This window comes from Macrotis lagotis, chromosome X (assembly GCF_037893015.1).
Source record: "Macrotis lagotis isolate mMagLag1 chromosome X, bilby.v1.9.chrom.fasta, whole genome shotgun sequence".
Classification (NCBI taxonomy): domain Eukaryota; kingdom Metazoa; phylum Chordata; class Mammalia; order Peramelemorphia; family Peramelidae; genus Macrotis; species Macrotis lagotis.
In genome coordinates this window covers 509,559,257-509,577,631 of record NC_133666.1, presented here as the reverse complement: position 1 = coordinate 509,577,631, position 18,375 = coordinate 509,559,257, and positions in this window count along the sequence as shown.

Here is an 18,375-nt window from a genome sequence, read left to right as displayed (position 1 = left end):
AAAGTGAAACAAGCAAAAGCAAAGAACAATTTGTACAATGATTACAGCATCTTAAAGGCAAACAACTGTGAAAAACTTATTAATACTTGTTATATCATTTAGGATTATGATAATCCAAGAACAATGCAATGACCATCCTGGAAAAAAAATGAATGATGAATAATGATTCTCACCATATGGACAGAGAAGTGAGGGACTAGAGGTGCTGAAGAAATATATATCCAGACCTAGTCATTGTGCATGATTTGTTTTTTGCTTGACTATTCTTATTAGTTACAAGAGGGATTGTGTGTGTGTGTGTGTGTGTGTGTGTGTGTGTGTGTGTGTGTGTGTGTATGCATGAGTGGTTGTTTTGGGTGAGGAAAGGGGAATTAATAACAACTATGTCCCCTGAAAAGAAGAAAAACTTGAGAAGGGCATCAATGTGATTCTAAAATGCACAAAAGATGGAGGAAGGCACAGTTGTAACTACAATTAAATTTATGATATATTTTAAGAAACAAGTATGTAGCAGTTTCATGGTTTCATTATCAGTCTTCTTTTTCTTTTATAATTACATATAGAAATGATCATATTTGTTTATATTTGCAAAGTTCATAACAATAAAAAAGCAGACAGTATAATAACTAAATTACTCTCATAATCACAGCCTGAGGGTTGAGCCCAGTAAAAAGAGCACAGTTTATCTTTCACTACACATTTACCTCTGAACATACTAAGTTTCCTCTTCCTTATTTATCTCTTTCTCTCTGCCTAGCTCATGTTCTTTCTATCTTTTTTCTCTCCCTTCTTCTCCTCTTCCTCTTTTCTTCTTCTTCCTCCTCTATCTGTGTGTCTGTCCCTCCCTCTCCCTCTTTCCCTTGATCTTCATAAAAAGATAACACATACATATTTGCACAACATGTATACATATTACCTACATTATAATTTATTGTATTTGTTGAATATTTTTATTTTCTTTTTAGTTGTAAAAGTAGATGAGCTATTTTATATTTCTCCCCCCACCACCAAAAAAGTTATTTTACAATTGTGCCTGGACTTTAAAGGGGTTTCTTTAGTACAGATCAGTGGTACTAGGTTAAAAATCAACCACAAAGCTTTCTTCATTGAGTGTGATGATGTAATGAGATGATCCAGTAAAGGGGTTTGATCAAAGGAATAAAATAAAAATAAATTTCTTTTGTGAGGGGACTGGAGGGGTGAGGATGAGAGGAAACTGCAGAGAAATGAGGACAAAAAGAGGGAACATTCTTATGATTCCCTTCTAAGGCACTACACTATTCCCACCCCACCCCCAATTTTTGCAGGACCCTCAGGCCAGAACCAATATTTCAAAAATAAACTAGGCTTCATCCAAAGAGTTATATGGAGCCAGATGACCAATTAGAGCCTGGATTTGCTCTCCCCAGGAGCCTGCTTTTTCAGAAGCTATGTGACTTGAAAGTGCAGAGCATGGTGCCTAAGAACCTTCCCCATATAGTACTTCCACTCTCTCTTGTCATTGTAAATGAACCAGAAAATACTCCAAAGTGACAGGAATGAGCAAGATAAACGCTTGATTTCTTTTGTGTGCATGTGAGTGTTATGTAGGAGGAATCACATTTTTCCTAAGACTAGGTAGACTTTCCACTTTTATGATAAAGCTCTAAATTTAATTATTTGGCCACTGCTACTTTAGTTAAAAAGTTTTGCTCAGCTTTAGAGGCTTCTCTTTAAAATCCCAGAAATTAGGATTACACATAGCATGTCATTCCTTTTTTTTTATATCAGTGCTCTATAGGGTTTCTATAATGAAAGAAAAAAAATTTGCCTCAATAGTGGGAACTAATCATATTCGGTATTTCTCCCCCAATATTGCCAGATTACATTAATCATAAATGTCAGCAGTGTCTCCAGATGACTTCTTGACTTTTGACAAAAAGCCTTCATCTCGGCCCTTTAAATTCCAAGGTCAAGGAGAATGTAACAGCCAGAATAATTATTAGCATTATTTTACCTTGACATTTCAGCCCTGCTTCCAGTTTAACATTCCACCCAGGCAATGAAGACGAATGTCATCTATCGATTCACTGGAGGGAATTGCCCCAATTAAACCTGACTTTAAGAATATTTGAAATGCTGTATTAATTTGCTGTCCTCTTTTAAAGTCAAAAATACTTCATGGAGGAGAAGAATTTTCATTAAAAGCATTAAGGATTTACCATGACAAGAACAAGCCATTTTTGAATTAAATTGCATTTTTTTCTCCCCAGGCTAGAATAATCATCAGGGCACCTCTATCAGCCCAGGGTTCCCTTGTAGTGGTTGGCTCATCCTCATGAGGATCTGAGTTTCCTGGGAGCATAGCTAGGATTGTATCATATTAGAGTTACCTTTTGGAAATTATGCCCTGCTAAGCCCATGGACTAGATCTCATCTCCATAAAAATCACTCATATATAATATTTCCTTGAACAGTTTTTTCATACCAAGTATGTTGGGATAACCTAAATGAACAACAACAATGTATTAAGCTTTTACTCAATTAGGCACTGTGCTAAGTGCCTAACTTACAATTCAAGCAAATATGATAGTCCCTGCCCTCAAGGTGCTTACATTCTTTTTTTTAAAATTAAATTAAATCGATGGCTATCCTTTCCACATTGAGATTTTCCCCATCACATTTTAAATACAAATAATACTATTGCACACTTAACAAACTACAGATTAACATATATAACTTCTATATGCACTGGAAAATAAAAAAAAAAGTATGACTCACTTTATTGTGATATTTGCTTTATTGTGGTGGTCTAGAACCAAACTGCAGTATCTCTGAGGAATGCCTGTACTATCTGCTATCCTCAATTGGCTATACCTTGCTCTTTGGCTCTGATCTGGTATGTATTATTGCCACTTACAACTCAACAATGACAGGTTGTTCCTTGATGTCTTTAACCTGTGTACTGGTAGTACATTCTTACTGTTTTTGTCTTCTGACAACAAGCCCAGTGAATATTCTATTGTGCCACACCATTATTGGTTTGTTATACTTTCATATCAAAACCTAGTTTTTCCCATTTAAATATGCTTGAGCCATAGGGCAATGTCTTAATCCTTAGGGATTCTAAGCCCTTCCAAGAAGGTACACAGTAACAGACTGAAGTGAAACTTTCTTTAGCTACCCAAACCTAAGCAAGTTAACTTATTTTTCTGGATTCCATGATCATTAACTTCTGAGTCATTGTCATCCCTGTACTACCATTGGTCCCCCTGCAAGCCTGGGTCTATTTGCTGAAGAATTATTCTTCCATTTCTGTCCTTGTGACAATCAATCTTTCTTGAGTTTTATTATTTGTCATTCTTTGGGCTATTTAACAAAGCTCTTAGCATTGGTTCTATCCATCCCAATTTAATTTTACATTTTCTGCCTTTTTTCAATGGTCATCTCCTTTCCTGGAACCTTTTTCCATTTTGAATTCAAGGTATCTGCTTTCCCATTGTCCCATTTTTGTCAGTCAATAAAATGTGTAAAGCCTACATTAATATCAACTGATATGCAGAGTTTCTATATGCAGATAAAGGGTATTACAATATGTATTTAATAGAGAAAGTAAAGGTGATGGTAGTAAGGATAGGAGAGGTAGGAAATGTAGGACAGTGTTTAGGTGGCTAAGGACCCAGACAGCACCTTGTATATGTAGATAATTCTTTTGGAATAATTCCAATGCCCTAGACCTGCAGGGAGCAATTGAATGGAATGAAAAATGTTTGTACCAAGTATTTCTGCTAGGGTATTTTGGGGAAGGCAGATTGTAGATAGGGAGTTGTCATACAATGGATCCAGTCAACCCATACATGTGGGTGAGCAGAACATGTAACAAAAGTTAGTGGTGCAGGCGATGGGGCAGAGAAACACACCATTACAGATTCTGATATGTATGGGGTCTGAGATTTCATTGGAGTGGGCTTAGGGTTGTTCATGGATATTTTTTGTAACTTTAGAATTGTGTGTCGCATTCCAGAGCAGACTTGTCAAGTTCACCAGATTTAGAGAGGAAAATAAAGTTGGATCTAATGAAAGCCTGGAACCATCTTTCTAAATTATCCAGATAAACCTTTATGCAAGTATATATGTATATATTTATGTAAGGAGGTTATATGTATTCACATGAGTCTGTCTAGATATAGCTCAAAGAAAATTATAAAGTCTGTCTCTCAAGTTACCCTTTTCCAAGGGAGACAAGAAGCTTGAGGGCACAGAGCTGGCCACTTTATCCTCCTTCAAAAGGGGGGAACAGGTTAGAATTTATATATACAAACATATATATATATATATATATATATATTAAATAATTAAGAAAAGAACCTATTTTTAGATTCAAACTAAGCTTCTGATCGCTATTTTTTAACAAGAAAGAAGTATCTCAGGTTATATATCCAAGACTTAATGCCTCATCAAATACCAATTAGAATAAGACTACACATAGAGAATAGTTTATAAACTCATTTATCTAATCTGATGGCAAACAGGAAATCAGAGAAGTTATAGAGATGAGAATATACCAGATAATACACAGAGGGATATCAAAACCTAGCTTTTCCCATTTCAATTTGTTTGAGTCTTTGGGCTATACCTTAATCTTTAGTGAGTTCTAAACTTCTAAGAAAGGTCGCAGCTATAGACTGAAGTGGAACTTTCCGCAAGCTACCCAATCCTAAGTAAGTTACTTATTCCTCTGAAGGAGTGAGTTATATTATCTCAACAAATTAAGAGAATTTCAAATTTCATCCAAGGGAAAATTCCCCAAGGTCTCTAGTGTAAGCTCTAGATATGGATGTGATTGAGGTCTTGGCTCCTTTACATGTTCAGAGTTTTTTTCTCAGAGTTTTCTCTCCCTTCTGGGAACTCTCTTCATGAAGAGAATCAGGAACCATATCTCTTTCCTCTTAGAGCAAAACCATGATTTTCCTTCTCTTGAACTTTTATCAGCTCCCCCAGTCTTCATGGCAGACCTAGACCACCAAGTAGTTAAATTCCATCAAAGAGGAAAGTCTTATGCAAATAAACTCGGAGTCTCTGGTTATACTTAGGCTCCACAGAAAAGGTTGCTTTTCCGTGGACACTGGGACCCTCACATTTCTTGCTCTTTGATTCTATGAATAATCAATTTTAAACACTACTTTACTAGTAAATTACCAGTTATAAATACTCAGAAAGAAAGAAGATTTGAGAGCAACTTATCTTCTTGTTCTGTTTCCTCCTAAGATATGAAGTGTTTGAAAACAATGTGAAAACCTAAAAAAGAATACTGGATTTGTAGTTTGAGGATTTGGGCTCATGTTCTGAAGTGTAATACTATACAACCTTGGGCAAATTATTTGACCACCATGGTGGCCAGTTTCCTCATCTATAAAATAAGGGGTTTGGACTGGGTGACTTCTTATGTCCTTTTCAGTCCTAAATCTATGAGCCATTTAACCTCAATTTTCTCATCTTTAAAAAGGGTATAATAATACTTGTAGTTGTGAGAATCAAATGAGACACTGTTAAGTAAAATGCTTTGTAAAGTGTTTTATAGCTATAAGCTATTAACTATGTAATAAGCTGGTTAGTGAAAGAACTCTGACAACTAGTACAATTGAATTTTTAAAAACCGTCCTTAGCTTATTATCAGTTTAACTAACATAAAAAAGAACATTTCCCTATATAAAGAAGAAAAATAAAAAAGAAGATTGTATATGAAACTATAAACATCAGTTATATACATGGAACAGTTTTTTTAAAAAAAGTATAGGTTAAATTTATCTCTTCTATTTATGTGTCTCATTCTGAGCTTCTTTCTGCTCTGCTCTATGTATTTTTCAAATGTTTCATTTATTTCCCCTTTTCCCTTCCTTCTTTTCTTTCTTCTTTTCTTTCTTTTTGCATTGCTATCACTATCTGTTCTCCCCTACAATTCTGTGCCACACATAGAAGCCTTCCTTTGTAGCAAAAATGGTATGATCAATCAAAATAAATTTATACCCTTGGTGTGCCTGAAAAATAAATATGTCTTATTCTGCCCCTCTTGTCCATCAGCTCTCTGCCAGAAGATTAGTTGCATGATTCATCATCACTTTTTTTTTTAGAATCATAACTGATTACTCCATTGATCAGACTCTCTAGTCTTTCATAGTTGCTTTCCTTTATAACGTATATATTTTCTTGGTTCTGCTTACTGTACTCTGCATCAGTTCATACAAGTCTTCCCAGGTTTCCTTGAATTTGTTTCTTTTTTATTTCAGTTGTTTTTTTTTTTCTTTTTGCAAGGCAATGGGGTTTAGTGGCTTGCCCAAGGCCACACGGCTAGGTAATTATTAAGTGTCTGGGGCTGGACTGAGGTACTCTGGACTGAGGTACTCCTGACTCCAGGGCCCGTGCTCTCTATCTACTACTCTACCTAGCTGCCCCCTTGAATTTGTTTCTTAAGTAATTTCTTATAGTAAAAAATATTGTTACATTCATATACCATACTTTTTCAGGATTCCTCACTTGATTCCACTTTGTTTCCCTTTTTTTGTTATAGCATAAAGTGTTGCAATAAATATTCTTGTAAATATGTCTCTTTTGCAATTGATCTCTTTGAGTTTATCTGGACAAGGAGAATGCCTTACATTGTAATTCACTTATGACTTTTTAAGTTTAAGTTCTAAATTGCTTTTCAGAATAGTTGGACCAATTTTCAAATCTATCAAGTATATTAGTTTTCCTGTTCTTCCATAGCTCCTCCAATAATTGTTGTTTTTCTTTTTGTCATCTTTACTAATATAATGGTCTTGAGACAGAAACTCGGGTTTATTTTTTTCTCATTAGTTATTTGGAGCACTAAAAATAATTGTTGACAGTTGTATGTCTTCTTTTGAAAACTACATGTTATCATATGCTTTGGTCATTTATCTTTTGGGGAGCACTCTTATTCTTTTATATTTGCATAATTTCTTTCTCTATTAGACTTTTATCAGTGAAATTTGCTGTCAAGATTCCCCCCCCCCCAGTTTCCCTTTTGCTTCTACCTGCATTGAATTTGTATAAAACTTTTCAGTTTTATCTAAAGGACATTGTCCATTTCTATTTTTTGTAATCAGATATTATTTAAGCCATCTATTAGTGCCTTTTGTTTTCATAACAGTCATTTCCTATTGACACTCCCCACCCATCCTGAGCCATTGAACCCTTCCTTGGAACAAAGGAAAATGTTTAAGCACAGACAAGCAACATAGTAACCATTTCTGGCAGCATATACTGTATTCCACATCCCTAGTCACCACCTCTCTATCGAAAGAAAGTGTGTTCTCTGCGACGGAAATCATGCATCTCAATCCATTCAAAGTTCAACTGTCTTTAGTGTTATCAGTTACGCAAGTCAAGTTTATGTTGTCCACTCGGTTTTCCTAGGGATATTATTAACGCATAGCTGAGAGGTGACTATTTTTTTTTTTTAGTTTTTGCAAGGCAAATAGGGTTAAGTGGCTTGCTCAAGGCCACACAGCTAGGTAATTATGAGGTGATTATTTCTTTAAAAAAAAAAAGAAGCCAAATGATATCATTCAATATTTTTGGATACCCCCATATCTGAATTGTATTCCCCATTATGCTATAGAAGCTAATTGTAACTCAGATTGTGCTGAATATAATCCAGGGACTAAAACCTAAAATATCTGGGAAATGGTTTAATTTCTTGATATTCTTTTCCTGAAATCCTTCAGGAAATTCTGTAGCTCTTTACAGAAGGTAAGAACTGAAAACAACCACGGGGGGGAAAAAACATTAGAAATTAAGCAATACTTGTATCATAGTTTGAAGTATCTGTTTTGTTTTGCACCTAAGATCAAAATATCTGTGGCAAAGATTGTTACTGAAGTTTTGATGACCTGCCTCATGGAGAGAGAAAAGGGAAAATAGGGCCCTCAGGATGGGAAGGAGAATGTAAGAATCTTTTCCAATAAAGGCAGCAAGGCATGCCTGTGTTTAGAGGGCTAAACCTGGTATCAGGAAGACCTGGGTTCAAATGATGCTCCTGATGGAACAATCAATAAACATTTATTAAGTCTTTAGTTTTTTTTAGGCCCTGTGATAAGTACTGAGTTTGAAAATATAGCAGGTTCATGTCTGAGTAACTAGAGCCCCCTGCTAGGGACTGGATATCTGATTTCATATAGGAGATTTCCTCCTCCAAGTAAGGAAACTCCTTCTACCAATATAGGTAAGAACCTCTGCAACTTATGGAGAGTTTCCTGAGATGTTAAGTGACTTACCCAGGGTGTCACAGCCAGGATGTAGAGGTAGGACTTGAATGGAGGTCTTCCTGACTTCAAGGTCAGCTCTTTATCTCTGGAACATTCTATTCTTTAATATACAAAATAAGTAAGGATGGTGGAGGGGGCACTATTTACTGGGGGGGGGTGGAAATCAGGAAAAATCCTTTTGAAGAAGGCAGAATTTCAACTGATCTTAAAGAGTGTCAGAAGACTCCTAGACTGTGAAGGAAAGAGATCATCCTAGACATAGGAGTTGAGCTAGGTGATTGAGCTAGAAGATTAAGGATTCTTTCCTCATGGCACTAAGAAAGGAAAATGGTATAAACAATAAGCAGCTTTTTCTAATGGGTTACTGTTTTAGAGGAAGTCTTTATATTTTTTCTTTTTTGTATTTATTTTGCTAATTACATGTAAAGATATTTTTTACATTCATTTTTTGTAAGATTTTGAGTTCTAAATTTTTCTCCTTCCCTTCCTTCCTTTCCTACTCCCTTCCCAAGATAGCAAGTAATCTGATATAGATTATACATGTACAGTAATGTTAAAATATGTCCATATTAGGGGTGTTATGAAAGAAGATTCAGAACAAAAGGGAAAAAACCATGAAAAGGAAAAAACAAAAAACAAATTTTTAAAATGAAAATTATGCTTTGTTCTTCATTCAGACTCCATAGTTCTTTCACTGGATGTAGATGGCATTTTTCATCCTAAGTCTTTTGGAATTATCTTTGATCACTGAATTGTTGAGAAGAGTAAGAGTTACTCCTCATACAATATTGTTGTCTATGTGTACAATTAAAGATTTTTCTTGATATTTTATGTCCCAACTCAGAGTTGATGAAATTTTCACCCTTGGTGGAAGGTAAAAGAGTTGAAGGATGAATCTATATGAGCAGGTTCTATGTGGGCAAGTGGAAGCACTGCCACAGACTTGGAAAAGCTTGTAGGCTGGCAGAGATCTTCCCCAGTTCTTCCACACTTGTCATTTTAATGGGATCTTACATCTGATGGCAGTAAACAAGCACACTGCAGTAAAACGGTTCTCATCAGGGGAATTTCATTTTGGATTTTGAGGCTGTCTTAGGGCTCCAGCCGACAGCCTGGGTTCTTTTAGACCTTGCTTAATCACTTCAGGCTTTGGCATTGATGCTCATTTGCATGGTTCACCTTGAAAAGCTGAAGCTCCGATGAGGCCCCGAATAATCACAGCTGAACCCTGAAATTGATTTGCTCTGAGTCACCAGTTCTGAGCAGTGATTACAGGCAGCCAAGAGATAAAGGCTCTCGGAGAGAGGGGGGCCTGGGAGCAGACCCCAGATCGCCTTCATGCATTCTCAGGATGCTAGGCAAAGTTTCCAGGGACAGCAGACTAGCTGCCCCTGACTTCTGGTTTCCAGATGGCCCAGCTTGTTTCCTCCTGCAAAAGTAGTGGCAGTCAGTGATCTGCATGAATTTATCAGCATAGCAGTCGGTATTCTATGAGTCCATTCCATTTAACATGTATTAATTGCACCAGTCCCAAGATTTCCCTCAAAGGTCTTACACTCAGCTGTGAGATAAAATATTTATGGAGATAAGTACTTAATAATTCCAAGAGGGAAGGAACAATAAGGGGAAATCAGAAAAAGTATCTTATAGGAGATGGCATTTGAGCTGAAACCTGAAGGAAACTAATTATTTTTAAGAGATGGAGTGATGAGATGAAGATCCACTGTGGGAAACTGTAGACTATCCAGTTAGGAATATTTAAAGTCAGAAAGTATAATGTGCTTTGTCAGTAAACTTAAACACTAAGGTGAAAGAAGGCAGAAACTATCTCTTTGTAGATGAATGAATATGTGTAAACCAAGAAGGATAAACTTGTCAAAAGACCCATAGTATTGATTGAGGACCTTAGTGACTAGCTAGTTAATGCTTTTTCTTTTTTTACGTTTTTGCAAGACAGTGGAATTAAGTGGCTTGCCCAAGGCCACACAGCTAGGTAATTATGAAGTGTCTGAAGCTGGATTTGAACTCAGGCGCTCCTGACTCCAGGGCGGGTGCTCTATCCACTGCTCCACTTAGCTGCCCCTAATGCTTTCATTTTGAAGAGGAGCAATATTTGAAATGAAGACCCAGGTAAGGTAAAAGACTAGTTGAAAGTTATACAGCAGAATGGCTAGGTGCCTTGGGCAAGCCACTTAACCCCATTTGCCTTGCAAAAACCTGAAAAAAAAGTTGTACAGCTAATTAATGGTAAAGCTATAGAACTAGAACTCAGTTATCCTAAGAAGCCAACTCTGGAGGTGAGAACAAGAATGAGGAATTTTATAAATTTTGAGAAACATAGGGATCTCATGAACTGACTGGGAAATCAGAACTATCTAGAGAGCTCAACAGAGAGACTTCTTAATTGAGAGCCTATCCACAGAAATACATAATATATGCAGTTTTCAAATTCTGAATGAGGACTTCATTCTGGCCTTTCATTCTCTGGGGAGAAACTATGACTATTATCAATGACTATCAATAAAACTTGCCTTGTCTCAGTCAACATGGGCTTCCTGTGATAAAATCCAATCAAATTCCTATAAACACAAATGGGAGGGTCTCTTCTGAATTGTCATCTATTTCTACCAGTGTTCTTGGCTTGTTGTTTGTATTGCTCTCAAAGAGGACTAAGACATCAGGGAGATAATACCAGGGCATGCAAATGAATTGTATTTAAGTGAAGGGGTATTATGCAAAGTCACCAGCCTTGTGTTCTTCTCCAGAGTCATCTGGGTCCAGTGTCCAGATAGAGATTTGGACAACTGGAGATGGCCATAGATTGAGAGACTTGGGAGACTTGACCTTTTTAAGCTATGGTCTTTCCTAGGTCTCAGTATGACTGAGGCACAGCCTTTTGGTGATTAAAATGGGATGAGAAATGATGCAAAGCTTTTCACTTGTCCAAAACAAAAACAGGAACAAAAAACAAAAAGCAATCTGGGAGGGGAAGACCTTGAGAGTTTCTGGCCAGAACAGAAATACTTGCTATTTATATTCACTCTGAAGCATCAGAGCCCAAATAATGAACAAGTTGGGGGTAGCTCTGAGAATTATTGTTGGCCAATAAATGAAAAAGAAAGAAATCTAGTCCCTAAACTCCCCAGTGAGGGTAGGGAGGAAGGGGAGAGGGAAACAAAAGTGAAGGGAGGGGCGAGATGAGCCAGAAGTCTTCTAAAGTTGCTGAGGATCTATTTAGAAGGTAGGCTGAACTCTCATCAAATAAAAAGCAAATAATACCCCCCCAATCATATCTAATTGGTTTCTATCAGAGTTTTATGTGTTACCTGATTTCAGAAGTAACAAAGATCTGTCTATTATTTCCTCTTTCTACACACCAGAGGCTTATAAGCATCCTTGCTTCCTCACTTGAATGCAATCAGACAACTAAGAGAGTAGTAGAGTGCACTTTGACCATTTTATAATGTCTTTTGAATGCTTACCAATTTCCAGTTCAGCAACTAAACAAAAGTCTGTTTCTTCATAGACTGCTCGAGCATGTTCTGGGTTGCAGCAAGGACTCCTACATTCAATGTCATCAGCAGGAATGTCTAGAAATAGGTCCACCAAACCTAAGACTCCCAGACCAGTCCTCTTCTACCAATTACTTATTTATGTGAATGTTACCTCCCCTGTTCTAATGTCACCTCCCTTAGTGTAGACAAGTGTTATACTTCTGAAATTTCGTTCACAGCAATTAGCACATCACTTATAAAATGAGAATACTAATAGAACTGAATCTGTGGCCTCACTGGCACAGGAACTCTCTGGTGAAGAAATTGCCTCTGACAATGTAAATGAGCACTTCCTGGGTAACATAGTCCTAGGGGGTTGCCTAGAGCACTGAAAAGTAAAGTGACTTACCCAGGGTCACATAGTTGGTATGTTCAGGGGCAAGATTTGAACTTAAGGTGTCTTGGACTGACCTCATTCTCTATACCATGAATATCATTTGCCCCAGGATTATTGTGAGAATCAAACAGAAGGATGAGGGAATGGGCATTTTGAAAAGCGTGGCACACTAGGAAAAAACTCTTTGTTACTTGTGTGATTATAGATGAAACATGTCTCCTCTCTGGCCCTCAGTTTCCTCATCTAAAAAATGTAGGACTTGGATTAGGTCCTTTTAAATTCTAAATCCTAATATACTCAATATTAAACACTTTACAAAAGTAAGGAATTAATGAAGTCCAAGGGAGAATCCAAATATGAGCCCAGGACTCCAACTTTCTCCTTTCATGTCATCTCAAACATTGTGTGTTTAGGTGACTTCCACTCACATTGTTACCTCACCAGGTTTAACCAAGTTCAAGAGACTGGATTATTCCTCCAACGGCCAGGAGAGTGAGGAATTGGATGAGACGAAGACAGCTCTAAAGGAATTCCTGGCAAAGATTCTCAATTTCTAGAACTTTCCAGTGCTGGCAGGTGTGAGAATGTGCAGTTGCAGAGAGCCTTGCCAAAAAGCTTCAGTGCTAACGGCTGAACATGCAAGGGAAAGTCCCTTGGTGGGCTGTGTGTGCTATGCTGGGCAAGTACAGAATAGGGTACAATAAACACCAGTTCCAAAAACACTTTACAGGCAATGAAGGCTGGCCAATTTTGGACTCTTGAGTGCCTTGGCTAACACTGAAGTGTGGAAAAAATTGGAAAGGCAAAACTTGTATCCTAGCACCCTTTTTATGTTACATTACATGTATTAAGTATCTCACAAGTCAGAGTTAAAATGGATAGAGAGAAACAAAGAGTGAGACAGATGACAGAACCAGAAACAGAAACAGAGACATAGAAGGTGAGACAGAAGAGGCAAAGATTCAGACAAAAAGGGAGAGAAAGAAACAAGGAAAGAAGAGAGAAACAGAGACAGAGACAGAGAATAAGAGAATCACAGAGATCGACAGAGAGGGAACATTTCCTAATTCCTTCCCTCAGTATCCATGAAAAATGTGGAGAGATGATTCAATTTGAGATCCTTTCAAATTCTACTGTATTTAAGTTTAAAGCTTTTATTTAGGAAAAAGTGAACAAAGAGGGATTAGGAGTTGAAAATCTGCTTCTAAACTCTCCCCAGTCCTTTCTTTATAGAGAAGTAACAGAGCATCTTACATTAGGCTATCTTGTACATTTGTCATTAATCTCATATGGCAATGTGGTGTCATTCCACCCACGTGGCAGAGAGTGAATCATACAGTGTTAATGTTATGATAAATAGTCTTGTCAAGATAAGTCACAAAGAACATACAGGAAATAAGCACTTTGGAGTTCTAAGTTTTCAGGTACAAAACTTCCTGACTGCCCAAACTGTCCTTTTCTCCCATATTTCCTCATCTGATCTTTGCTCAATGTTCTAGTCAAATTAACCCATTTTTTTTTTATTGCTTATGTAGCACATTCTATCTCTCATCTCAATACCTTGGCACAGACTGTCCCTAATATAGACTACTATCCCTTCTCACTTCTGCTCTAGAGAATTCTTAGATTCCTTCAGAGGAGATCTTCACATGTTATCTCCTTCCATACTCTTTTCCTGATCCTTTCAGTGACTCTCTCTTCCCCCAAATTATCTTGTTTTCTATGAGGTCCTTTTTTTTTTGTATTCAGTGATCAATTATATATTGATTTCCCTCTTATTTAAAGCATGCGCATTTTTTGTTGTTCAGTATTTTTTTCAGTCACATCTGACTTTTTATAACTCCATTTGACAAAGATATTTAAGTAGTTTGCCATTTCCTTCTCCAGTTCACTTTACAGGCAAACAGGATGAAAGGACCCTGAGAAGTAAGTGCCTGAGGTTAGAGATGAACTCATGAAGAGGAGTCTTCCTGACTCTAGGTCTGGTGCTCTAACCGCTGTGTCAACCTAGTGCCCAGAGAGTCTAGGTTCAAAATCTGACTCTGCCTCGTGCTGCCTGGGAGACTGGATTTAAACCAATGAATGGATGTTGTCTCAGACAAACTCAAGTCTGGAAAAACCCTTGATTCAGAAAGGCCAAGGTCACTCATTGTGTTCTGGGTTATCACCTCTGTCTTGCCAATGACTCTGGGAGGGAGAGTGAACCTGGAGACTTTGCAAGGCTATGCTTTACTTACCCAAAATCAAGACATTAACTTTGTAAAATCATCAGTCCTCTCTGAGAAAGAAGGACAAACTTGAACAGCCCATGACACTTTAAGAAAGGAGAGGAATAAACATTTATAAAGCTCCTAGAGTGTGTTATGGACTGTGCAAATATTATCTCAATTACTAGATGGCACAGTGGATAGAGCACTGACCTTGGAGTCAGGAGGATGGGAGTTTGAATTCAACCTCAGATACTTGACTTTAACTAGCTGTGTGACCTCAGGCAAGTCACTTAATCCTATCTGGAATCCAGGATCATTTCCAGTCATTCTGATTCATATCTGGCCATTGGACCCAGATGACTCCAGAGAAGACAATGAAGCTGGTTACTTAGCACAGTTCTCTCCTCCCTCAGATCCAATTCGTGTGTTTATCCTGGCATCACCTCTCTGATGTCATGGTCTTCTTTGCAAATGAAGGACAAACATTATTATCTCATTTGATCCTACAATATCTCTGAAGAAATAGTTGCTATGCTTTATCCTCATTTTATAGTTGAGAAAACTGAAACAGGAAAAGGTTAAGTGACTGGCTCAGGGTCACACAGCTGGTCTTCCTGGATCCCATGCCTAGTTCTCTAACCTATCTATTACCTAATTGCTTCTAAATAAATCAATTTACTTCTCTAGGTCTTGTTTTTTTTTTTCTCCATCTGCAAAATAAGGAAAGCCATGAACTGATGCTGTGAAGTCAATAGAACCAGGAGAACATTGTACACAGCAACAACATTGTGTGATGATCAGCTATGATAGACTTAGCTCTCTCAACAATACAGTGACCAAAGACAATTCCAAAATACTTGTGATAGAGAAAGAACTTTGGAGTCTGAATGTAGACAAAAGCATACTATTTTTGCCTTTAAAAATGTTTTTTTTCTTTCTCAGTCTTCTCTCTTTTATTCTGATTCTTCTTTCACAACTTGACCAATATAAAAATATGTGTAAATAATTGTACATATATAACCTAAATCAGATTGCTTGCTGTCTTGGGGAAGAAAGGAAGGAGAAAAATGTGGAACTCAAAATCTTACAAAAAATAAATATTGGGGACAGCTAGGTGGCACAGTGAATAGAGCACCAGCCCTGGAGTCACGAGGACCTGAGTTCAGATCTGACCTCAGACACTTAATAATTACTTAGCTGTGGGACCTCAGGCAAGTCACTCAACTCAATGATTTGCAAAACCAAAAAACCTCCCCCAAAATAAATGTTGGAAACCATCTTTACATGTAATTGAGAAAATTACCAAAAACAAACAAAAAACACAAAACAAGGGGGTTGGATTAGGTGACCAACAAGGTCTTTTCCAATTCTAATATCTATGATTCTATGATCAAATGATCTCTAAAGTCCTTTCCATGTCAAAAATGTCATAGATTATATGGATTTTTCAGCTCAGTAGAGAAAGGAAAGCTCTTCTAAATTGCAGAGCTGACATCCTTTGCCCCAGGGATCAGGATGGAAGCCAAATGGAGGCTGCAGAGGTGAGACTTCTTTACTGTACATTGGTTCACAGGACTTCAGAGTGGGGCAATTCTCCATACTGGGTAAAGTCATAAGCTTCAGGAAATGCCAAACTAATCTCTTCAGCCTTATTTGGAGAGAAAAAGTTTAATATTATGTTGGATTTGGCCCCATTTCCAGTGAGCAAAAGTTTTTCTAAAACTTCTCACACTTTCCCCTAGAGAGAATGAAAGCTTCCTGGGCAGAATATTAAGCTAGGAGGAGATCAGACTTGTGCTCCCATATCTGCCACTCCCTAGCTGCGTAATCATGGCCAAGCCACCTCTTTAGTGCCCCCAGTGGGGTATTTAAAAGGTCAGTGCCAAGGTCTTTTTGAACTAGAGGACCAAGTCTTGGACCAGTTTCCTTCCTGCTTCGCCATTTGGACTTAGAGTCAGGAAGAGCTAGGTTCAATACTACCTTATATATACTTACTAGCTTTGTGGCCCTGGGAAAATCACACAGCCTCTTTATTTCCTCATTTGCAAAATTAGAGGGTTGGAGTTCTCATTCAACTGTAAACCTATGTTTCTTTGAGCCTGTGATCTTTTCATGAGGAAGCATCCTGTATAGATAATTTCCCAAGGAACTCCTTAATCATAAATAATACCAATAATAGTAATAATACTAGTTAGAATTTAAATAAAACTTGAATGTTTGCAAAGGATTTGATATATGAACTGATTTGAAACTCCCAACAACCCTGTGAGACATCATAACCATTTTGCAGATAAAGAAACCAAGGCTGAGTGAAGTGATTTGCCCAGGATTGCACAGTATTTGAGCTCAGGCTTTTCTGATTCTAGGTCCAGCACTTTTTGCTATCTAACTGAATGGTTTGCAGAGAGTGGAAAATTATGAAATTTTGTTGATAGATGTTGCCCACTAGAAGTCAGAAAGTGAGGTTATTGTGAGGATCATATTATCTCAAATGAGATATTTTTTGTAAAGCCCTTAGAATAGTGCCGGCACATAGAAGGCACTATATAAATGATTATCCTCTTCCCTTCCCCAAATTCTAGCCTTGGTTTTCCCAGTTAATGCCTGAGTCATTTTGCCTGAGACTCTACATGGTCATGGACAAATCATTGAACCCCAGCTTTCTAACACGTCACATAGTAGTGAAGATTAAATAAATTAATGACTATTTATTGCTTAAATAAATATCAGCTGTTATTTACTACTTGTGATTTTATCATGTTTAGAATCAAATAACTTTTTTTTTTTAGTTTTTGTAAGGCAATTGGGGTTATCACACAGCTAGGTAATTATTAAGAGTCTGAGGTCGAATTTGAACTCAGGTCCTCCTGACTCCAGGGTCTGTGCTCTATCCACTGCACCACCTAGCTGCCCCTCAAATAACTTTTTTTTAAGGTTTTTTGCAAGGCAAATGGGGTTAAGTGGCTTGCCCAAGGCCACACAGCTAGGTAATTATCACATGTCTGAGACTGGATTTGAACCCAGGTACTCCTGACTCCAGGGCCGGTGTTTTATCCACTGCACCACCTAGCTCCCCTCCCCCCTCAAATAACTTTTAATGCCAAAAATAGAATTTTTTGCCCCTAGTTTTTATATTGGAACAAGAATGTGCTTGATGGGTGAGCATATATAACTTCAATTTAGACACAGGAATTCTTAACCTGGGAGATCTGGACTTTTTTTTAAAATTTTTGATAATCTTTCTCCTTCCTTCCTTCCTTCCTTTCCCTGGCTGGAAAAATAGAAGCCATTCACTTTCATGGTCTTACCATTATGGTATCAAATTTAGTGTAGTAGATACCTAATCAGCTTTAACTCCCTGCAGCTCACAGGCATGCAGCAATATACTTAGGGATAACTACATTTCAATATAATTGGTTTCTTTTGTAATTCTACTTATTTTATTTTATTCATTTAAAAACATTATTCTAAAGAGCACTTAGACTTCACCAGTCTGCCAAAGACACAACTGACCAAATTCTTTCCCTAGGCATCAGCATCACTAGATAGATTGCCAAGAACCCATTCTATTAATTGGATATACTAGGGGAAACGAAAGGCATCTGTACTGCTTTGAAAAACATGTGTATCTCTTTAAGGACCTGGAATACTAAAGAATAATGCTTTATAGACAGGACTGGATCAATAAAAAGTATTTCCTGCTTGCATTAAAAAGTCTATATTATCAGAGGACTGGTCTGTATAGAACGTTCAGTTGGGTCTCTTAAGCATGTACAAAACCAAACTCTTTCCCTTCCCCTACACGGCTGTTATAAATAGTGATGCTAATTATAATTCTTTTAATAGGTCACTCATGAGAGGAAGTGAAAAAAAACCCCACAAAATCTCTATTTGGCAAATAGGTTTTTAGAAAATCTTCCCTTTCCAAGCCTACGTCTCCGAGGCTCCCTCCACAACCAAACCATTTCATCTCTTCCTGTTGTTGACAAACAACAAGCATTTACATA